Genomic DNA, 25,530 nt, shown 5'->3' with positions numbered 1-25,530 from the left:
ACTTGGGTCTGGAAGTGAAGATATTCATTATGTTTTAGCCAATAAAATTAACTATGATTGAGAAAACGCCTTTATTTCACATGTTAACCTGAAAAACAGAATCAAAGAAAGATTTTGGGGTTGTAATTCAAGCTTATTGAAAATGTCTTCTAGGAGACTAGGAACCATCGCCTTGACTGAATGAATCTCAACTGAAGTTATAGCTTTACCCATAGACACACAACCACTCTGTACTGTCCCTACCTTACAATGACTTTATTAAAGCATTTTTCTTTAAAAAAAATAAGGAAAAATATCTTTCTCATCTTAGAAAATTTAAATATTTAATTTCATAGAGTAAGACATCCTCTAGTAAATGCCTTTGTTTTTGGTGTGTGCCTTGTAAAATAAAACAAATCACCTGTGAAGGGAAAGGCACTGGTTCTTCTCTATTTCTCATTGTTTGAACTTCTGTTTGATGAAGAAGCATCTCATAGAGAGCCTGGGCCACCTCGTACATTATTGGAGACATTATAACTGTCTGTACACATATCATGTCAAATGTGTGCCCAGACAGCAAATCCAAGGAGGCGTCATGAGGACAATTGTCCCATGTCACACAGTCAGATTCAGAATCTGAGCAATTAAGAGAAACCACAGCCTTGCAGAAAAAACGTCCTCGGTATATTCGGAAGGGTTAGCTGCCTTGACAAAAATCTGTGAATGCAGAACCAGCTGCATGACGGCGTGAAAAAATAAAAGGTACCTAGGATGAGCCTAGCATGAAAAATTTCTTTCTCATGGATAAATCCCACTGTGAGTTCATAATACAAACCTTGCTTTACCTAAAATTTGCTCCATACACACTATTAAATCTAGTTGTAAATCATTATCATGATTTATAATGAGGACATTTGCTGAAGGTTTATTTATTTGATTATAAACTGCCATTCATTTGCGTATATGTGACAAGACTTGTCTTGAGATCACTAGCCCATATGCTACCCAAACTCTGTTCTTGTTTCTTCTTTCAGCTCAGGAAAACATTCTCATCTTGTGAGGTCAACAGCCCTACCCCATTTCATCCAGCTGAAGTGAAGCAGTAAGGAGACCATGGCAGGGGCTATTGCTGTGTCCGTTGTTGCCAGTTAATAGAGAGCTGGAAATTTGTTATGATCACTCAGGGCCTGATCAAAAGGTCTGAAGGATAGCTAAAAATAGAGACAGACATTGGATACTCCATGATTAAGAATATTGCCATCCATCACAATCTCAGTCTTGCATTCTATTAATAACCAGTTGAAGTGATTGAAGGTAATATTTGGTTTTAGGTTATGAAAAATTGCATTTATTTTTCTACAGTTGTACAACATCTCAATTTATTTGTAAAATTCCTCTTGGTCTTCTTCACTATTTCCATCACTCATCTCTATTAACAAACCCATTATCTGAGTTTCCTAATTCTATTTTCACCTTTGTACATTGAATTTTATGCTGTTTTTCCCCAAACATCCATTCAGTGTTCCTTTACATTTTCTCTCTAATATCTACTGTTCCCACATGTGTTTCAGCTTTGTGGGGTTCATTGTTTTACAGTGATAGCAGATCAATAAATTTACACCTTGGAACTCCAACCCTATATAAACCATACGTTAGTCAAAGTGAGTGTGTAAATGGCTGCGCATTGATTCATTATTGATTTCATATTACATGTTCCGATTTTAGATCTAACTTTCATATGTGAGGGACCCATTTCTCCTTTTTCTTCAGAAATCTGACTTTATATAAAAGTTAAGAGGAAGGATAGGGTTCCTGAAAAAAAATCATGACTTTCTACTTATAATTCTAGAATCAAAATAAATTAAAAAGAATTGATGAATGGGGCTACATCATACTTAAATTTTTCTGCACTGTCAAGGGCATAGGTAACACATAATGGGCATAGGTGACAAAGAATGAACACAGAATGGGAGATTTTCACTGGCTCTACATCAGATGAAAGACTGATGTATACAACTTTCCAACTTGGGGGTAGAACTGGGGCTGGAAATACAAAATAGCTGTGGTTATACCAATTGAAATCTTCAGTCCAGTGAAAGAAATGGTGGGAAAGAAAAAAGAATCATTAAAAATCTTGCTAGCAATTCATCTCACAGAGTCTGAATAGAATAGTGAACAAAACTCTGAAACCTAAATACCAGTAGGAGGAAATCCAATAAAAAAACATACTTTTATTAAAAGATTTAATTAACCCTGATTTTTTACAACATATTTCAAATGTTAGGTTTCACAAACAAGTATTCAAGAGTGGAATTTCTATATGCAATCACTGGCACACAAATATAAGAACTAATAAAAACTAATCTCCAAAGTAACAACCATCCCATTAAAAAATGGGCCAAAGACTTAAAGAGAATCTTCTCTGAAGAAGAAACAAAAATGGCCTATAGACACATGAAGAAATGCTCAACATCTCTGGTCATAGAAGAAATGCAAATCAAAACAACTCTGAGATTCCACCTCACTCCAGTTAGAATGGCCAGGATCAAGAAAACGAATAATAACAGATGCTGGAGGGGATGTGGCCAGGAGGGATCACTACTACACTGTTGGTGGGAGTGCAAACTCGTTCAACCACTATGGAAAGCAGTGTGGCAGTGCCTCAAAAGTCTAAACATAGAACTCCCCTATGACCCAGCAATTCCACTACTTGGCATTTACCCAACCATCCAGAAACAAGGGCATACTAAATCCACTAGCACAACAATGTTCATTGCAGCACTATTCACCATAGCAAAGATATGGAACCAACCTAGATGTCCCTCAGTTGATGAGTGGATCAACAAGTTGTGGTATTTGTACACAATGGAATTCTATGCTGCTGTCAGAAAGAATGACATCGCCCCATTTGTTAGGAAATGGAAAGTCTTAGAAAAAATCATATTAAGTGAAGTAAGCCAGACTCAAAGGAACTTAGGCTCAATGGTTTCCCTCATTTGTCATAATCAGTAGAAACCTTGGGCTCTATTAGCAGAGATCTGCAATAGAGCAAAATCTTGATACATAAGGCCATTTAGTATGAAGCTAATTGAAAGGACCTCCAGGATATCGAAAGAAAAGCCATATAACGAATGATTGTTGTCCTCAATGTACTATGTTGTCTCTCATCTCCTTTGCTGTCCCTTGGTTATCTCATATTGGTGTAGTATCTCACTTTGTTATCTGATATATTGAATTTATTTGTATTTGGTTATTTGAAATTTGATAGGGAAGAGGGAAAAACCAAGATGGGTGGGGGGTGAGAGGGGGAGTGTAATGGATACCAAGACATGTGAAAGGGTATCAATGTATGTGAATTAATGCACCTTCTATCTGGCAAGTATCATGTAACCCTTTTACTAATTACAATGAAAAAAATCTTGCTAGCAATTCATCTCACAGAGTCTGAATAGCATAGTGAACAAAACTCTGAAACCTAAATGCCACTAGGAAGAAATGCAATAAAAAAGATATTTTTATTAAAAGATTTCATTAACACTGATTTTTACAACATATTTCAAATGTTAGGTTTAACAAACAAGTATTCAAGAGTGGAATCTCTATATGCAATCACTGGCACACAAATATAAGAACAAAATAAAAATGAAGCAGAGAGTTTGTATGTCATAGCTACATGCCTATCTATATAACATTGTCTATAGAATATAAATCCCATCATAGACTTATATGTCTATGTAGCTATATTGATATCCCCAAGATCATGTCAGTGACCTTGATAACCCAAGTACTGAGTCTACACTAGTATACTGTTTGGATGTAATATCCACATACCAAGGAGACCATGCACCTTGTGTTCCTTTGGTCTTGACTTATCTCACTCAACATGATTGGCCCTAGTCTCGTCCACTTCCCAGTGAATGCCATTATTTTATCTTGTCTGTTGCAATGTAGAATCCCATTGTGTGTGTGTGTGTGTGTGTGTGTGTGTGTGTGTGTGTGTGTGTGTGTGTAACACAATTTTGTGTATCCATTCGTCTGTACTAGGGCATCTGGGTTGTTTCCATTGCTTGGCTAATGTGAGTAGAGCAGAGATGAACTTGGCTGAGCAGGTGTCCTTATCATATCCTGGATTATGATGCTCATGGTAGATGCCCAGGAGTGGTATGGCTGGATCATAGGGAAGATCTATTTTTAGTTTTTTGAGGAACCTCCAACCTGCCTTCCAGAGTGGTTGCATTAGTTTACATTCCCACCAGCAGTGCAGTAGGGTAAGGAAGAGATATTTTAAACATTAAAAATTTTAAATATAGAATCAGTACAGAAAAAAATTTTCAACCATTTGGAGCATTCAGGAAAACTACCAGTTACCCATGAACCCAAGAAGAAATTCAATTTTTTGAGCTGTTGATATATTTTAGATATGAGGCCTTTGTCCGCTGTATGGCTCAAGCCATTCCCTCTAAAATCAGGAACCAGTCAAGGATGCCCATTCTCTCCACTCTTTAACATAGTATTAGAATTCCTAGCCATTGCGATAAGGCAAGAAGCAAGCATAAAGGGGATCCAAGTAGGGAAAGAGGAAGTCAAACTATCCCTCTTTGCAGATGACATGATTCTGTATTTAAAGAATCCTAGAGACTCTACTCCCCAAGCTCCTTGAGTTGATTCAAAACTTTGGAAGAGTAGCAGGCTGTAAAATTAACCCTCAAAAATCAACTGCCTTCCTTTATGCCAACATTGAGAGGAATGAGGCAACAATCAGGAAAGCAACTCCTTTTGCAATAACCTCAAAGAAAATAAAATACTTAGGAATTAGCTTAACTAGGAATGTAAAGGACCTTTTTGATGAAAACTTTAAAACCCTGAAAAGGGAAACTAAAGCAGAACTAAGGAAATGGAAAAACTCCCAAGTTCCTGGATTGGAAGAATCAACATCATGAAAATGACAATCTTGCAAACGGCTATCTAAAAATTCAACGCAATACCCAACAATATCCCAATGTCATTCTTTAAAGAAATAGAAAAGGCAATTCAAAATTTCATATGGAATAATAAAAGACCCCGTATAGCAAAAACACTTCTTAGCAGAAAGAACAGAGCAGGAGGAATTTCAATACCAAACTTTAGACTCTATTACAGAGCTATAATTAACAAAACAGCTTGAGACTAGCATAAGAACAGGTCTGAAGACCAATGGAATAGAACTGAGGACCCAGATATTAAACTATAGACCTATAGCCACCTAATCTTTGACAAGGGAGCCAAAAAAATAGAATGGAAGAAAGATAGCCTCTTCAACATGTTGTGCTGGCAGAACTGGTTAAGCACCTGCAGAAAACTAAAGTTGAATCTTTCTTTGTCACCCTGCACTACAATTAACTCCAAATGGATCAAAGACCTGGAGGTAAAAGCCGACACACTGAAAACTTTACAAGAACGAATAGGAGATACACTAGGCCTCCTTGGCACAAGTCGAAACTTTCTCAATAAGGACCAATAATCACAACAAATCAGAGAAAGGTTGGATAAGTGGGACTGCATTAAACTGCAGAGCTTTTGTACGGCAAAGGACATAGCGAGTAAATTAATTAGTAAGCCTACAGAGTGGCCTTATTTTTTATCATTAAATTCGTCTCTCTTCCTCCTCTATGAGTTTGAAGTCATGTCATACACAGTACGTACACCTAAAATATAAAACTTTCTGCTTCGAGTACTTGCTTTGTGACAAAAATATTCGTGGATAATGAAGAGTATGGGTGTGTAGATTCATGATTAGATTGTGAAATATACATACATTTCAGAAAGATGAAGACTCTCTTTCATAAGGCTTTTATTTAATGTCACAATAGAGTGAAAGGTAAGTTGATGTGATAAAAGATTTTTCCCTGGAATAACCATGCTTGAAATAGAATAGAAAATATTAATGAAATATGCAGTTCAATACGCTGATTTGTAAATATTCAGGAGCAATATCCTCAATTGCTACAATTACATCACTCATTGATGATAGTTCATTACAAGCCTGTGTCAAGGTAGTTCTTGCATGAATGTCATCTAGGGTGCAATTGGATCACATCAAAATGCAATGTCAAAGTTAAGGTGAAACAATTGCAAACCACTGCTTTCTTCACTCATTGTTATTTTCAGTTACAGACCAAAAGCTAGAAATAGAGCTGAAGTCCAAGTGGTAAAGCAGCCTTGAGTGAAAAAGTTAAGGAACATACAATGAACACTAGAAGAAACAGAAAAAGAATACAATTCTGTCCATAGGTCTTAAATATGTGATTTTGTAAAAATAGTATAGAACTTGCTAAGCCAACATACTTGAAGCAATAAGTAATGCTTTCCTTATCAAATTGAGATATTGAAATGTAACAGATAAAACGTTTTGTGTGTTGGGGCCGGGAGTTTGGCCTAGTGGAAGAGTGCTTGCCTTCCATGCACGAAGACCTGGGTTCCATTCCTCAGTGCCACATACATAGAAAAAAGCCGGAAGTGATGCTGAAGGACAAGTGGTAGAGAGCTAGCCTTGAGAAAGTCCAAGGACAGTGCTCAGGCCCACACCCAACCCCAAGACTGGCAAAAAAAGTTTCGTGTTTCAACAGATTGTAGGAAGTATATTGCAAGAAAATAACCTTTATTCAGTTTGGCCTAGTGGTAGTTTGCCAAGCATGCACAAACACCCCGGCTCGATTCCTCCGTACCACATACACAGGAACAAAAGGCCAGAAGTGGTACTTGACTCAAGTAGTAGAGTTCTAGCCTTGAGAAAACCCACGGACAGTGCTCAGGCCCTGAGCCAAGCCCAAGACCAGCAAAAAAAATAACCTTTATATATAATATTCAAATTTTATATTTTATGGATCAAGTTTATGAATCAACAATACATTACAAAGTATATCCAGACAGGAATAGGCTTTAATCTTTTTTAAAGTATGACTCCCGATTTATTATGTCAATGAATAATTATAAAAAATGCACAAGCCATTTGTATATATTCTGAATACTAATATATAATTACACATCAGTTGAAAATGACAGAATCGTATTTTTATAAACTCAGGTTTTGCCTATTTGAATATTATCAATCCCCCCCTGTTTACCCTGTGTGGGTGAACTGAATTTTTCTAAATAAGCAGTGTTCTTATTTCCTATTTTCATATTTCAAATTTTCACATTTCAAACCTATATATACAACATTCAAATTTTATGTATCTAATTATGAAGAATGATTAATCAACAATACATTACAAAGTATATGTAGACAAGTATAGATGTTAATCTTAAGAGAACCATCAAAAAATCACATACATTGTAATCTTAAAGTGTATTTCTATAGCACATGAGATATTCCTGAAGCTTTATCAGGAAAGCAGAGAGAGAGGGAGGAGGAAGAAAGAGAAGGAGTTGGAGACACAGAGACAAAGAGAAAGAGAGACAGAAAACAACGCCCTCCATAACAGCCTCAGGTTTATTGCAAAAGGTGAAATCTGAGTAGAAATGCTCAAGTATTGGAGAAAGGAATCTCTGAAGATTATATTAGAAGATGAAAATTTGTTAAGAGGAAAGTGTTAGGAAAATGTATTAAATGACTGTGCAAAATGATGTTGTTCACAGAGAAAGTTAATATACGTAAAATTTAGAAAAGTGATTTACAAACAAAATAGTGAAATAACACTGAGAAGTGGAAATGATAGAATCAAGTATATATTGAACAGAGGGGCCAAAAATATGACAAGTATCACTCCAGTTTAAATAGTTATCGGCACCACTTTTGACTACCAAGAGTAGAAAAATGTACAGTAGATCCTTACACACTTAAGTAAAAGTTTCATAATATAAACTATTACAAGAAGGGAAAATTGCTGGACACTTACTTAGGAAATTCTAAACACAATGCAGGCACACGGGTTTAACCTTAAGAATGCTGACTTTTTCTCTCTAACTATGGCTTTTGACGGGAAAGACATGCAGAGAAATTTTATTTGGCATTGATAAAATGACAAAGCACTTTGGGACAAAAATGCAGTCCAGGAGGCCTGCCCCAGAGGCCAAGATGGAGAAGACCTCCACAGCCATCATCGCCTTCCCCTTGGCACTGTGGTAGACAGGCAGGAAGGTGAGCCACACTCTGCAGAACATTAGCATGCTGAAGGTCAGGAACTTGGCCTCATTGAAGGTGTCAGGAAGGTTCCTGGCCAGAAACACCACCGTGAAGCTGGCCGGGGCCAGGGAGCCCAGGGAGCCCAGAACACAGTAGAAGGCAGTGAGGGAGCCCTTGCTTTACAGGATGATGATGTGGCCATGTTCAGAGTGTGCATCTGTGTCCACAAAGGGAGGAGAGCTTCCCAGCCAGAGGCCACACAGACTCACCTGGATGAGGGTTCAGATGGGGATGAGGAGGTTAGGAGCCCCAGACATCAGCACCCCCCTCATCCTTCTCCCTGGACAAGTGGCCTTGAAGGCCAGGACCACAGTCACCGTTTTGGCCAACTCTGCGGAGACAGCCACCGTGAACACGACTCCAAATGTGATCTGCTGCAGGATGCAGGTGGCTGTGTTGGGATGGCCAATAAAGAGCAATGCACAGAGGAAACACAAGATGAGGGAGATGAGTAGGATATAGCTGAGAGCCTGGTTATTGGCCTTGACAATGGCAGTGTCTTGGTGTTTCACAAATAATCCAAGCACAGCGGCAGTGAGCATAGAGCAGCAAAGAGCCATGCAGGCCAGAGCCATTCCCAAGGGATCTCCAAAAGCCAGGAAACTTTGTGCTCTCAGGAGGCACTCGTCTCTCTGTGTGTTGGCATACTGGTGATCTGCACACCTCACACACTGCTCCATGTCTGTGGGAAAGAGTAAGCTAGTATTAATATTTTGTTCTGAATTGTTTTCTCTTCAAAAAATTTCAAACATTTTTTACTTAGATGAAATCCTAACATGTCAGCATTTACAGTAAAAGGTATTTTCATTTCTTTCCTTTTTTCATATATTTTATTGTAATTAATAGAAGGGTTACATTATATTCACCACATAGAAGGTGAATTACTTCAAATATACTGATACCCTTTCTTGTGTCTTGGTCCCCATTTCCTCCTCCCATCTCTACCCCTCATCTTGTTTTCCTCCCTTCCCTATCTGACTTCAAACAATCAAATACACATATATATTTTTGTTTCTTTTGTAAAGCATAACCCCCTCCCATTTCTCTCTTCTTCTTTATCAAGTTTTCATAGTCAATTTTTTCCTTCAGTGATTGTCACATGTATTATTATTGTGACAGTTGGGGTATTGTAATACCTAACATCAATTTTCTACTGATTTCCTTACTCTTATTAACAGAACTCTATACAGTCCTACAATGCTATGGAAAATTTTAATTGTATAGCTTAAAGCTTCCTACATGTCCGTGTAGAACATTGATTTTATCCCTGTAGTATCTTCTTAAATTCGTCTCATTATGGTTGTCCAGCTAACCATCTGTGAAGCAGTAGGAACAGATAAACCATTTTCGGATACTCTATAGTTATGCTTACTTCTTGAAAAGATTTCACCTTACTGAGCACTTGCCTGTGCCAAGAACAGTACTCTGCACTGAAAAATAAAGGTAGGCAAAATCCATGTTTTCTGTGTGGAGAAAATGTAAGTTTCAAGAAGAACGCTGTCCTTAATAATACTTACATTTATTTTCATGTGAGATCTTACACTTGTCCTAATGACTATGGATAAGAGGCCTTCCTGGAGATAACCTTGCCTGTAATACACTAGAAAATATTACTAAATTAGGTAATTCAAAGTCATTCTCTGTCATACTTTCTTAGCAATACTGCCCCAACAGTCTCTGTAATCCTAATCTACAACTTTTGCATTGACTTTACTTCATAAGATATGGATTTACCAGTCCCATTAGCAATCTGATTCTCAGGACACGGGTTACAATCAAAGCAACAGGCAGCCTTTCCCTCCTGAGGAGATTTCCTGAATCTAGGAGCACAAATCTCAGTGCAGACAGAGCGAGGAGTCTGAGGAAAATCACAGATGTATCAATAACTCTTCAGAATTATACAGAACACAAAAAGCCCATTGTTTAAAAATTCAGATTATTAAGCATGGCATTTCTTCTAGTCAAATTTTACTTCACGGTCAGGGTGATGTTTAAAGGGGTTATAGTTACATTCATTTGGTAGTGAGTACATTATTTCTCAAACATTTTTAACCCTTCCCATGTTTTCGGCCACTTTCCCTTTCCCCAATCCCTCCCAAGCTGCAAAGTTCATTACCAACATATTGTCTTGTGGATATCACTGTTACACTGATTACCCTTTGTCCTTTGTCTCATTATCTGCTTTTCCCTTTCCCTTCCTTATTTCAAATAAACAAATAAATCCATATACAATTCACAGGTACCAAATATAGGTACCAGAATCGGGTACAATAACAACAGGGGATCAACCATAAGGGGGAAAAGGCAAGAGAGAAAATAAATAATTTCACATGGTACATTAAAAACAACAATCACAAAAATAAAACTTTTGTCTCCATATCCGGGAGTTGATTTTTGCTTGGCCTCATCCTAAAGGGTCATATGCATATAGCTTTTGAGCTATTGTGATTCTCCACCAGGAAAACGCAGGAGAATCCTACATGTTTACTAATTCTTAAAGATGAAGGAAACCATGAGCCAATGTTTCTTTGGGTCTGGCTTACTTCACGTAATATGTTTTTTTCCAAATCTCTCCATTTCCTTACAAATGGGTTGATGTCATTCTTTTGGAAGGCAGCATAGAATTCTACTGTGTATAAATACCACATTTTCTTGATCCGTTCATCCACCGCGGGGCATCTGGGTTGGTTCCATATCTTAGCTATAGTAGATGATGCGGCAATGAACATCATTGTGCTGATAGCTTCAGTATCCTTGTTTCTGGACATTTAGTTAAATGCCCAGGAGTGGGATTGCTGGGTCATAAGGGAGTTCTTTGTTTGGTCTTTGAAGGAATAACCATAATGCTTTCCAGAGTTGCTGAAAGAGTTTACACTCCCACCAACAGTGTAGTAGCATTCTTTTTTGCCCACATCCTCCCAAGAATCTGTTGTTATTAGAGTTCTTGATAATAGCCATTCTAACTGGTGTGAGGTGGAATCTCAAAGTTGTTTTCATTTGCATTTCTTTTATGGCCACAGATGTCGACATTTTTTCATGTGTCCATAGGCCATTTTTATTTCTTCTTCAGAGAAGTCTCTCTTTAAGTCTTTTTTTAATGCCCATCCTGGTGTTTGAACTCAGACTTGAGCTCTGTCCTTGGGCTTTTTCAAGGCTAGCACTCTGCCACTTGAGCTAAAACACCACTTCTGGCTTTTTCTATGTTTGTGGTATGGAGGAATTGAACCTGAGTCTTCATGCATTCTAGGCAAGCACTCTACCACTAGGCTAAACTCCCAGCCCTTTCTTGAAGTCTTTAGCCCACCTTTTAATGTGATGATTGTTTCGATGAGGATTTATTTTTGAGAGATTTCAGTTTTTGAGCTGTATATATATTTTAGATATGAGTCCTTTGTCTATTGTCTGGCTAGAGAAGATTTCTCCCACTCTGTGGGCTTTCCATTTATCTTTCTATAAGCATGGTGTTTTCTGCAGGTGAACACAGTCAATTAAACACTGTAATAGACTCCCACAGGCTTATGTGGTACAGTCTTGATTTGTAATCTGTTGAACTATTGAAAAGTACGGAACTTATAAAGGTAGAAACTAATGGTGAGAAAGTTAAGTCAGTCTCAGTGTATGGTCCTATATAACTTCCTGGAATATATGTCATTATACATTGACTCCTAATTCTATGTAAAATGGAGAAGAGGATGGTGGATGTTCTATCTTGAATCAGGCTATGTGAACCGCAGGCTCATCATATCCTTGTCTTGTTTCCAGTGACCAGTCTTCTGAAAGGCTTCTTCAATGATTCCTCTCACCAGAGATGCCTAAGTAGCAGGTCAAGTAATGATTGAAAACTCTCCAGAAGGGAGCAAAATAAACCTTTCAACCCAACAAACTCATTCACCAGGGACTTTATCGCAGTGTTAGAAATCTACTAAGAAAGATATTTGTTTTTCTATTGTAGTGGTAATATTCTAAATCAATATTTAGTGACATGTTTAATTTTTTTTTTAAATTCTGATCCCGGGGCTTGAACTCAAGGTCTAGGTGCAGGTCTTGAACATTTTTGCTCAGGTTCAGCACTCTACTACTTGAGTCAAAGCTTCATTTCCAGATTTTTGGTGATTCATTGGAGATAAGGGTCTCACATACCTGCCTGTTTGGGCTCATTTTAATTGGTGTTAATCAAATCTTTGCTATCTGAATAGCTAGGATTACCGAAGAAAGTTTTCTGGCACTCAGCCAGGTATACATTTTAAGCGAGATTCTTTTCTTATGTACATGTCTTTACAATCACTGTGATTAGATGTAACCCACCTCTGCAGTTCCTATGGCCCATTCAATCATGTCTTCAGATAACTATAGTTGATTGCCATGGAGAGCATATGGGGAAAACATTCCTACTTTCACCTGATGTTCAAGACTTTCTGGAAAATTCCAAATATTCAGAATGTCATATTCTGGCTCCAGTTTCCTTTTGGCATCCAAAATCACTGGATCTCCAGCAGGATTGTAAAATTGGATGGTCTTCAGAAAAGGGTGCAACTAAATGAAATCCATCAAATTATGGTGAAGTACATCCTAGAGTTAAGGCAGAAAACCTGATCTATGAATAGGTCCTGATTGCCTTTATATTCTTTCTGAATTCAGAATCCAAGAATAGCACAGCCACTTAATGAACTCTCCTAGAAAAAAATCTCTTTTTTTTCACTCAGCATTGATGCTTGAACTCTGGACCTGGCTACCAGTCCCTGAGCTTTTTAAGCTCAGGCCCAGTGCTCTATCACTTGAGCCACAGCATCACTTCCGGTTTTCTGGAGTTTCTTTGGAGATATTCTCACAGACATTCGTGCCCAGGCTGGCTTTGAACCATGATCCTCAGATCTCAGCATCCTAAGTAGCCAAGATTACAGGCGTGAGCCACCAGTGGCTGGCTCCCCCCAAAAATTCTATGGAAAAATAAAAATTATTTTTCTGCACACTGGTATTTCAAAAAAGGCGCAGAGGCTTTTAAAAAATGAAACCAATATTGAGGCTTGGAGAGAGCTAGTGGTAGAGAGCCCACTCAGCATGCAAGAAGCCCTGGGTTCCATTCCTCAGAAACACATACACAAAAAAAGCCAGAAGTGGCGCTGTGGCTCAAGTAGTAGCATGGCAGCCTTGAGAAAGCTCAGGGACAGTGCTAAGGCCTTGAGTTCAAGCTCTAGGATGAGAGAGAGAGACAGAGAGAGAGACAGATAGAGACAGAGAGACAGAGAGATAGAGAGAGACAGGGACAGAGAGAGACAGAGACAGAGGGAGAATGTTATGGGGTGGATGGAGACAGAGAGAGAGAGAGAGAGAGAGAGAGAGAGAGAGAGAGAGAGAGAGAGAGAGAGAGAGAGAGAGAGAGAGAGAGAGAGAGAGAGAGAAAGAGGAGAGGGAATGGGAGAGGAGAGAGAGGGTAAGGGAGATTGAGGGGGAGATGGAGAGGGAGAGGACAGGGGGAGAGTAAGAAAGATATCACATAAACAGCAAGGAATGAGACAATACTCAGTTGCTTAGCTACAGTTTGCCCCAACCAAAATATTTAAGAAATTTATGAATGCCTTCACTTAGAGCTTGCTAAAATTTTAATACAGAGTTCAATGAAACTTGACCACTTATGAAAAATATGGGTAATTGTGTTGAACAGATCATCATTTACTATTACTGAAGGAACTCAGGGGATCCCTGAATTTACATTTTTGAAAACAGTTATGAACATGTTGAAGATGTTTGCAATGAAATGAATTCACAAGCCAAGATTCTGTGCCCCGTGCTTATCATTCTAATTACTCAGGAGCCTGAGATCTGTGGTTCACCATTTGAAATCTGTCCAGGCAGAAAAGTCTATGAGGCTCCTGTCTCTAATAAAACTACTCAAAAAAGCTGGAAGCAATGTTGTGGCTTAACCAGTAGAGTGATAGCTCTGAGTACAAATAGACCATGAGACAACACCCAGCCCATTACTTCAATCTCTAGGACAAGCAACAAACAAACAAACAAACAAAAAACCCCCACAAAACATCAAAAAATGAATTATAGAAACATGGAAAATATTTTATTTTTGTTACTGGCCTGTTTATGCTTTACAGCATATGAACTCATGCCTAGAGTTCTTCACAGACATGTAAACAAAAATAATTTCCTGTGTATTGGAAAAACATCAGAAATATTTACTTTTATACACTAAGAAACTCTCTAGGAAGTGCCTTTATTCAGGATGTGTGCTCTCCAACATAGAAGACAATACCTGTGCAGGGGAAGGGACTGTCCCTTTTCTATTTCCCATGGTTTGAACTTCTGTTTGATGAAGAAGCATCTCATGGAGAGCCTGGGCCACAGCATACACTATATTGTAGATATTGTAACTCTATGCAGACATGGTCACATCAAAAGTTTGTCCACGCAACCAATCCAAGGAGGCATCAGGAGAGTTCTCCCACATCACACAGTCAGACTCAGAATCAGAGCAATTAAGAGAGAGAAACCACAGCCTCACAAGGAAAAAGTCCTCTGGGTATTTGGAAGGGTTAGCTGCCTTGACAAAATCTGTGAATCCAGATACATCTGCATGATGGTGAGAAAAAATGAGAGGCACATGAGATGAGCCTAGCATGAAATGTTTCCTTGTGGTTAAATCCCACTGTGAGTTCAAGATACAAACTTTGCCTGTTATCAAAAGTTGCTCAATACATGTCATTAAATCTATTAGTGACTCATTATCACCATATATGATGAGAACATTTGCGGGAGATTTATTCATGTGATTATACACTTCCATGAATTTGATTGCAGGTAATATGCCTTTGCTTGAGATCAGTACCTCATAGGCTACACAAACTCTGTTCTTGATCATCTGCTGTTTCAGTTCAGGAAGAATCCACAAACCATTGTCATCTTCTGAAGCCAATACTCCCACCCAGTTCCAGCTGAAGTGAAGCAGTAAGGAGACCATGGCAGCAGCTATTGAGGTGTCCTTTGGGGACATCTGGTAGAGAGCAGGAAACTTGTTATTGTCACTCAGGGTATGAACAAAAGGCCCAAAATTAAGCTAAAGGGAAAGAAATTTGTACAGTCTATGAGTGAGAATATTGCCAAGAATCACAGTCTCATTCCTGAAGTATGTTAAGAATCAGCATCAAGGCTTATACTATAGGACTTGAGCCACACATCCCACTTCCTCCTTTTTTTCTGTTCAATTGGAGATATTTCCTAAATAGTTAGGATTACAGGTATGAGTCACCAGTACTCTGCTATCATATCTTCATACCTCAAAAGATTCCTGCAGAGAATCCCATGGTAACAACTGAATGGAGAGAGACTCAATAAATGGGACTACCTAAAAATAAAAAGTTTCTGCACAGATAAAAGCATAGCCACAAAACTAGAGAGATAGCAAAAAAACTGGGAAAAGATATTTACCAATAATACATCTGACAAATGCTTAATATACAGTATCTGCAGGGAACTCAAGAAACTAATCCCCCACAAACCCAACAAACCATTCACTAAATGGGCAAGGGAACTAAAGAGAGTCTTATCAAAAGAAGAGGTTAAAATGGCAGAAAAGCATATGAGAAAATGTTCATCATCCATTGTCATAAAGGAAATGCAAATAAAAACAACCCTAAGATACCACCTTACCCCAACAAGAATGGCCAAGATTTTGAACTCAGAAAATGACAGTTGCTGGTGGGGTCGTGGAGAAAAAGGATCCCCACTACACTGCTGGTGGGATTGTAAACTAGTTCAGCCAGTCTGGAAAGCAGTGTGGAAGTTTCTTAAAGAACTTAAAATTGACCTTCCCTCCAATCTCGCCACACCACTTCTCGGCATCTACACTGAACATCATGACCCAAGATGTGATAAGTACACCTGCTCAGCTATGTTCATCCCTGCACTATTCACAATAGACAGGTGATGGAAGCAATCCAGATGCCCTACTGCAGATGAATGGATACAGAAAATGTGGTATATATAGACAATGGAATTGTACACAGCCAACAGACAATATAAAATAATGGCATTTTCAGGGAAGTGGATGAATCTAGAGCGAATCATGTTGAGTGAGACAAGTGAAGACCAAAGGAAGAAAAGGCACATGGTATCCTTAATATGTGGCTATTTGATCCAAACAGTACAAGAGCGAGGACTCAATATTTGCATACCCAATGCTATGGACATGGTACTGGAAATATAAACACACCTACATAGATGTAAAAAATTATGACTCTATAGACATAACGTTTTATTACCTAGATTAATATGTACCTCTGATATACAAACCCTTAGCCTAATTCAGATTATGTTCTAAAAACTAAGTGCCAGTGATTGTATATAGAAATTCCCTTCTTGAATGCTTGTTTCCTAAACACATCATTTGTAATATGATGTAAAAGTCAATGTTAATAAATTCTTTAAACAAGCATTTTCCAGTTCATTTTTTAAGAAATTATTGATAAAGTTTGGAGCAATACATGATTCATTTGTTTGTCTCATTCCTCCATCTCCTTTTCCAAATGGTAGGATGATACATACCCCACTGTGTTTGAGTAATTACTCTTTCATACCACAAAATTAGATGGATTTGTAAGTCCATTCTCTTCTTGTCATTCTATTCTAACACCAAAATGGTACCAAATTAGACATTTTTTTATCCCTCCACCCTTCACCTGTGGAAATCTGTAGAGTGCCAGCAATGATCCAGTGTGGGCAGATGTTATTCCAAATGGTCCTGTAAGTGCTGCTATAGATTTGCTGTCTCTTATACATGACCAGTTTTCAATCTTCTCCTTCCCAAACAGCCAAATGAAGAGATTCTTAAATACTGTGGAAGTGCCAAAGTAAACATCTTAGATATCAAATCCCAGAGTCAAGTTATGTAAAAGATCAGAGCTTCTGATGATCTCCTCAACAGCAAAAGCCAAGGCCAAAACAAATCGATAGTTCTTGAAGGTAAACCTGCAAAATGAGCATGGAAATTGAGGAGGAGTGCTTAAAACTATTAACTTTGCTGGATTAAATGCTTGCATCATTGCCAATGAATATGTTATAACATTACCTTCAATTGGGATGGAATGTGAATACCATGGCTTATGCTTCTATATAGAATTAATTCTGAATGAGATTCAGAAATGTACCTAAGGTGAGAGAAAATGCTTTTTCTTCACGACCATGCATATGTAAACAAAAAACTTTTGTCCACGGATTAAACATGGATTAGATGTTCATGTCACATTGCATATTCTGTTTCCTTTACCTTAGGATTACTAGCTTCACCTCTGTGAAAAATGAATTGAATTTTGAGTTACTCAATTGGTGTTATGTGTTTTTATGGCAGGGCAGGCATAGTAATGAATGTTCAACAAAAGAGCAACTTTGAGAAGTATTCTTTATGAAAGATTCTATAGCCATTATGCTCACACACCCAACATATTGAACACTGCTTCCTATACTATCAACCAGAACAAGATCTCAATTATCAGGTGAGGAGATTTTATTCTTATTTATGTCAAAAAGTAAAAGGTGCATCCAACTCGAGGGAAGTCATTCTGAGGAGGAAACTCCAACAGTGGATAAAGAGGAAATTGCAAGCAAGGCCACCACTGTATCACAGAGGGATCTCCACTCCTCTTTAACACAGTACTAGAATTCCTAGACAGAGCAATAAGACAAAAAGTAAGCATAAAGGGGATCCAAGTAGGGAAAGAGGAAGTAAAACTATCCCTGTTTGCAGATGACATGATTCTGTATTTAAAGAATCCTATAGACTATACTCCCAAGCTCCTTGAGCTGATTCAAAACATTTGAAAGGTAGCAGGGTCTAAAATTAACTCTCAAAAATCAGTTGCCTTCCTCTGTGCCAAGAGTAAGAGGAATGAGGCAACAATCAGTAAAGCAACTCCTTTCGCAATAGCCTCAAGGAAAATACAGTGCCTAGGAATTATCTTAAGAATGTACAGGACCTTTTTGATGAAACTTTAAACCCTGAAAAAGAAAATGAAAGCAGAACTGAGGAAATGGAAAAACCTCCCATGCTCATGGAGTGGAAGATTCAATATCATGAAAATGACAAACTTGCCAAGGGCTATCTACAAAAGCATCACATTTATATCCTAATGTCATTCTCCAAAAAAATAGAAGAGACAATCCAAAATTTCATATGGAATAATAAAAGACCCCATAGAGCAAAAACACTTCTTAGCAGAAAGAACAGCGCTGGAGGAATTTCAATTTCAAACTTTAGACTCTATTACAGAGCTATAATTATCAAAAGAGCTTGGTACTGGCACAGGAACAGGCCTGAAGACCAATGGAATAGAACTGAGGACACAGATATTAAACCACAGACCTATGGCCACCTAATCTTTGACAAGGGAGCCAAAAAAATAGAATGGAAGAAAGACAGTCTCTTCAACAAGTTGTGCTGGCAGAACTGGTTAAGCACCAGCAGAAAATGAAGCTAATTGAAAGGACCTCCAGGATATCGAAACAAAAGCCATATAACAAATGATTGTTGTCCTTAATGTACTATGTTGTCTCTCATCTCCTTTGCTGTCCCTTGGTTATCTCATATTGTTATACTATCTCACTTTGTTATCTGATATATTGAATTTATTTGTATTTGGTTATTTGAAATTTGATAGGGAAGGGGGGAAAACCAAGACGGGTGGGGGTGGGGGGAAAAGATAATGTGTACCAAGACATGTGAAAGGGTATCAATGTATGTGAATTAATGCACCTTCTATCTGGCAAATATCATGTAACCCTTTTACTAATTACAATAAAAAAGAAGAAAAAAAGACATGGCACCTAAACATCTAAGGACCACGAGAACTGTCAAGACACCGGCCCTAATAAAAGCTTTTAAAAATGCTAGGAACTAATAAATATCTCTCAATCCTAACTCCTAATATCAGTGGACTTAACTCTCCAATTAAACAGCATAGGCTATCTAGTTGGATCAAAAGGCAAGAAACAACGTTCTCCTGTTTCAAGAGACACATCTTACCCAAAAAACAATCAACTTTTGAAAGAGAGAGGTTGGAATAAACTCTATCAAGCTAACAGCCCCCATAAACAGGCTGGAGTTGCCATCCTCATATCAGATATAATAGACTTCAAACTAAAATTAGTAAGAAAAGACAAAGAAGGTTACTACATACTAATAAAGGGATCTTTCCTCCAGGAAGACATAACGATCCTAAATATCTACACACTCAATCCCAGAGCTCTGAACTTCATCAAGCAAACTTTCCTTACACTGAAACCATACATAGCTCGAAACACATTGATTGTTGGTGACTTTAACACAGCACTCTCACCTATGGGTACATCAACAAGGCAAAAACTCATCAGAAAAACCTTAGAACTGAACAACAATATAGAAAAACTAGATCTAACAGACATCTGCAGAATATTCCACCCAGCAACAACACAATGTACGTTTTACTCAGCAGCACATGGAATATTTTCGAAAATAGACCACATCTTAGGCCATAAAACAAACCTGGACAGATTCAGAAACACTGAAATTATTCCCTGCATGCTCTCAGACCACAAAGGCATCAAATTGGAACTGAACACACATCTCCACCAACGAAAACCCTATAACTCATGGAGACTTAACAACACATTGTTGAATCGACAATGGGTCATTGAAGAGATCAGAACAGAAATCCAACAGTTTATGAAATTTAACAATAAGGAGTACACAAAATACCAACTCTTTTGAGACACGGCAAAGGCAGTAGTCAGAGGAAAATTTATAGTGCCGAGTGCCTACAACAACAAGTTGGAAAAATCACAAACCAACAAGTTAATGTCTCACCTTAAGCTCCTGGAAAAAGAGCAACAAACCAACCCTCATCTCAGTAGAAGAAAGCAAATTAATAAAATCAAAGCAGAATTAAATGATTTGGAATCCAAAAAAACTATAGAAAGAATCAACAAAACAAGGAGTTGGTTCTTTGAAAGAATTAACAAAATTGACAGACCCTTAGCAAATCTTACCAAAAAAAGAACAGAGCATATTGAAATAAACGAAATCGCAGATGACAATGGTAATATCACGACAGAAATTATCAAGATCCAGAATATCATGAGGGAATACTTCTCATACCTTTACGCCAACAAATTTAAGAATCTAGAAGAAATCGATGTATTCCTAGCCAGTATTAACATACTCACACTGAACCAAGAAGAACTAACCCAACTCAACAGGCCTAATTCAAGCACTGAAATACAAATGGCAATAAGAGACTTTCGACCTAAGAAAAGCCCAGGGCCAGAAGGATTCACAGCTACATTCAATAAGGTCTTCAAAGCAGAGCTCACACCAATACTCCTCAAGCTCTTCAATGAAATTGAAGATGAAGGTTCTTTACCAAACTCACCCTATGAAGCCAGTATAACCCTCAGCCCCAAACCAGACAGAGCCAAGAGCTATCTACAAATTCAATGCAATACCCATCAACATCCCAGTGTCATTCTTTAAAGAAATAGAAGAGGCAATTCAAAATTTTATATGGGATAATAAAAGACCTTGTATAGCAAAAACACTTCTTAGCAGAAAGAACAGCGCTGGAGGAATTTCAATTCCAAACTTTAGACTCTATAACAGGGCTATGCTTATCAAAACAGCTTGGTACTGGCACAAGAATAGGCCTGAAGACCAATGGAATAGAAATGAGTACCCAGATGTTAAACCACAGACCTATGGCCACCTAATCTTTGACAAGGGAGCCAAAAAAATAGAATGGAAGAAAGACAGCCTCTTCAACAAGTTGTGCTGGCAGAACTAGTGAAGCACCTGCAGAAAACTAAAGTTGGATCCTTCTTTGTTACCTTGCAGTAGAATTAACTCCAAATGGATCAAAGACCTGGAGGTAAAATCTGACACACTGAAAACTTTACAAGAAGGAACAGGAGATACACTAGGCCTCCTTGGCACAGGTCGAAACTTTCTTAATAAGGACCAAGAATCACAACAAATCAGAGAAAGGCTGGATAAGTGGGACTGCATTAAACTGCAGAGCTTTTGTATGGCAAAGGATATAGCTAGCAAATTAAATAGGAAGCCTACAGAGTGGGAGAAGATCTTCACCAACCAAACAACGGACAAAGACCTCATATCTGAAATATACCAACAGCTCAAAAAATTGAATCACTCCAAAATTAATCTCCAAAGTAATAACCATCCCATTAATAAATGGGCCAAAGACTTAAAGAGAGTCTTCTCTGAACAAGAAACAAAAATGGCCTATAGACACATGAAGAAATGCTCAACATCTCTGGTCATAAAAGAAATGCAAATCAAAACAACTCTAAGATTCCACCCAGATTCCAGTTAGAATGGCCAGGATCAGGAAAACGAATAAAAAGAGATGCTGTTATGTGGCCAGGAGGGATCACTACTACACTGTTGTTTGGAGTGCAAACTCGTTCAACCACTATGGAAAGCAGTGTGGCAGTTCCTCAAAAGGCTAAATATAGAGCTCCCCTATGACCCAGCAATTCCACTACTTGGCATTTACCCAACCATCCAGAATCTAGGGCATACTAAATCCACTAGCATAACAATGTTCATTGCGGCATTATTCACCATAGCAAAGATATGGAACCAACATAGATGTCCCTCAGTTGATGAGAGGATCAACAATTTGTGGTATTTGTACACAATGGAATTCTATGCTGCTGTCAGAAAGAATGACATCGCCCCATTTGTTAGGAAATGGAAAGACTTAGAAAACATCCTATTAAGCGAAGTAAGGCTCAATGGTTTCCCTCATTCATCATAACCAGTAGAAACCTTGGGCTCTACCAGCAGAGATCTGCAATAGAGCAAAATCTTGGTACATAAGGCCATATATTATGAAGCTAATGTAAAGGACCTCCAGGATATTGAAACAAAAGCCATATAACGAATGATTTTTGTCCTTAATATACTATGTTAACTCTCATCTCTTTTGCTGTCCCTTGGTTATCTCATATTGTTACAGTATCTCACTTTGTTATCTGATATATTGGATATATTTGTATTTGGTTATTTGAAATTGGATAGGGAAGGCGGAACACCAAGCCGGGGGGGCTGGGGGAGAGTGTAATGTGGACCAAGACATGTGAAATAGTATCAATGGATGTGAATTAATGCACCTTCTGTCTAGCAAATATCATGTAACTCTTTTTTTATTAACTACAATAAAAATTATTTTAAAAAAGATATGGAACCAACCTAGATATCCCTCAGTTGAGGAATGGATCAACAAGCTGTGGTATTTATATACAATGGAATTCTATGCTGCTGTCAGAAAGAACGACATCGCCCCATTTGTTAGGAATTGGAAAGACTTAGAAAAAAATCATATTAAGTGAAGTAAGCCGGACTCAAAGGAACATATGCTCAATGGTTTCCCTCATTTGTCATAATCAGTAGAAACCTTGGTCTCTCCTAGCCGAGATTTGCAATTGAGCAAAACCTTGATACAAAAGGCCATATAGTATGACGCTAAATGAAAGGATCTCTAGGATATAGTAACATAAGCCATATAATGAATGATTGTTGTTCTTAAGGTACTATGTTATCTCTCATCTCTTTTGCTGTCCCTTGGTTATCTCATATTGTTACAGTATCTCACTTTGTTACCTGATATATCAGATGTATTTGTATTTGGTTATTTAAAATTGGATAGGGAAGAGGGGAAAACAAGATGAGGGGTGTTGTGGGGGGGGGAGGAAAATGGGGACCAAGACATGTGGAAGGGTATCAATGTATGTGAATCAATGCACCTTCTATTGGCAAATATCATGTAAACCCTTCTATTAATTACAATAAAAATATATTTAAAAAATTAAAAAAATCTCTTCAGATGTTAAAAAAAGAAACAAAAGCCATATAATGAGTGGTTGTTGTCCTTAATGTACTATGTTACCTCTCATCTCTTTTGCTGTCCCTTGATTATCTCACATTGTTCCAGTATCGCACTTTGTTATCTGATATGTTGGATATATTTGTATTTGATTATTTGAAATTGGATAGGGAAGGAGAGAAAACAAGATGAGGGGTGGGGTTGGGGGGAGGAAAATGGGGACCAAGACATGAGAAAGGGTATCAATGTATGTGAATTAATGTACTTTCTATCTGGCAAATATATTGTAACCCTTCTATTAATTACAATAAAAATATATGAAAAAAACTCAAAAAGAAAAAAGTTCATTAAGAGAAACAATCACTCAAAATAATGTTTTTGTTTCCATATCATGGCGGTTGCTTCATTTAGTCTCATCCTATAAGACCTTATGTACCTAGCTTTTCGTATTGTAATCCTCGGCTTGGAGAGTCCTAGATGTGTACTAATTATTACAAATGAAGGAATCCATTGAGCCTCTCTTCCTTTGGGTCTGCCTTACTTTACCTAATATGATTGATTTTTTGCAAGTCTTTCCATTTTCTTACAAATGGGGTGGTCATTCTTTCTGATGGCAGCATAGAATTCCATTGTGTATGAGTACCATATCTTCTTGATCCAATCATCTACTGAGGGGCATCTGGGTTGCTTCCATATCTGACTGTGGTAAATAATACTTCAATAAGCATCATTGTGCTAGTGGCTTTAGTATGTCCTTGTTTCTGGATCAGTGCCAAGGAGTGGGATTGCTGGGTCAAAGGTGAGCTCTATGTTTAGTCTTTTAAGGAATCACCATAATGCTTTGCAGAGTGATTGAATGAGTTTACACTCCCACCAACAGTGTAGTAGTAATTCTTTCTGGCCACATCCCCACTGGCATCTGTTGTTAGATTTCTTGATCATGGCCATTCTAACTGGAGTGAGGTGCAATCTCAAAGTTGTTTTGATTTGCATCAAATGTAATGTATACATATTATGTATAATTGTACATCCCTTATATGGCCAGAGACGAAACAACCATTCCATTAAAAGATGGGCCAAAGACTTAAGGAGAGAATTCTCTGAAGAGGAAATAAGAATGGCCTACAGACACATGAAGAAATGCTCCACATCTCTGGTTAAGTTTTTACAGTCATTTTTCTTTCCTTTTTAAAAATGAGACTTTGTGTTACAGACCAAGAGCCAAGAGTATGCATGTGTGCAAGTAAAGCAGAAGTCATCTAGGGCAGTTAAAGTCTCCCAAAAGTGTTGTTTCATAACACTGAGCTTTTTTTCTCTCAGCTAGCACTGTGCCACTTGAGGCATAGCTCCACTGGCAGCTTTTAGATGGTTAATTGGAGATAAAAGTCTCACATATTTTCTTGTCTGATATAGATTTAAACCTCAATCCTCGGATATAGAAACAAGAGGTTTATCTTTGTCATTGCTGTTCTTACTATACTATGTGAAGTTATTTCTCTCTCTTTTTTATCCCTTTATGGTTAATCTCATGTGGTTACTACGTCTAACTTTGGTACCTGGTATGTTGTATATACGTATATTTGTTCATATAAAATAGGGAAGGGAAGGGGGAAAACAGGATGATTGGGGGTGAAGGGAGGAACAAAAAGATGAGAAGGGCTATCAATGCTGGAAAAGTAATGCACCCACTATGTGACCAGTGTAACTGTAAACCCTCTTTATATTCCCCTGACTATAGAATACAATTAAGAAATAAACCTCAATCCTCAGATATCAGCCCCATAAGTACTTAGGATTATAGTTATGAGCCACCAAAAGTTTTATCAATGTCCTCCACATATTGGTGTTAGTAGAGAGAAATTCTCAGACTACTGGCCTGAGGGGACAAGAAATACAGCTGCAGCCTTTTTGTCTCCAACACATACTAGAAATTCAGGTTGTGTATGATAACATTACTTCATTTTCTGTGATGGCAGCTGGAACAGAAGAGATACAGGATTTTAGAATAAAGTGAAGGCCCTAACTACCTGGATAGTAGAAGCAGTATGTAACAAAACAGAGTCCTCGCTGACTAGCAGGCAGGCAATCAAGTAATGTAGATAAAAGGCTAACTATGAAATTGAGCTGTTCCTGAAGGAATAAGGATGGGAGGTGAAGAGCAGCCAAGACACTACATTCCTGGGCACCCTAGAGGGCTCAGCCATTTCCCATCATCAGAACAAAGCAGTGAATGGGAATAAATGATGAGTTACTTACAGCTTGTTCTTTTCTTGCTTGGAAGCATCGCTGTAGCTAAGATCTGCTCCCAACGTGTAGAGAGCAATCATCACATCTCCATCCACGTGTGCTCGGTGCTTCATGGTAAAAAAGCAGCTGGCGGCAGGGAAGGACTTGACAAGGAGGGGAAGCTGGAGGAGAAGGAGTGTTAAAATCACAGGCGTCATCCCTGAAGCATCTGCCAGGCTAAATGTCTAGCTGGAAGTGAGGCCCTTATGGCAGGAATGTATA

General features: G+C 38.1%; 1 pseudogene; it reads right to left on the bottom strand.

Moving 5' to 3' along the window:
- Positions 1-7,920: 7,920 nt before the first annotated feature.
- Positions 7,921-25,466, bottom strand: LOC150068311 (vomeronasal type-2 receptor 116-like; annotated as a pseudogene).
- Positions 25,467-25,530: the final 64 nt, after the last annotated feature.

The sequence above is a fragment of the Megascapheus bottae genome, chromosome 1, assembly GCF_031878675.1.
Source record: "Megascapheus bottae isolate mThoBot1 chromosome 1, mThoBot2.hap1, whole genome shotgun sequence".
Taxonomy (NCBI): domain Eukaryota; kingdom Metazoa; phylum Chordata; class Mammalia; order Rodentia; family Geomyidae; genus Megascapheus; species Megascapheus bottae.
The sequence above is the reverse complement of the archived record's forward strand: the minus strand, read 5'-3'. Positions and strand labels throughout refer to the sequence as shown.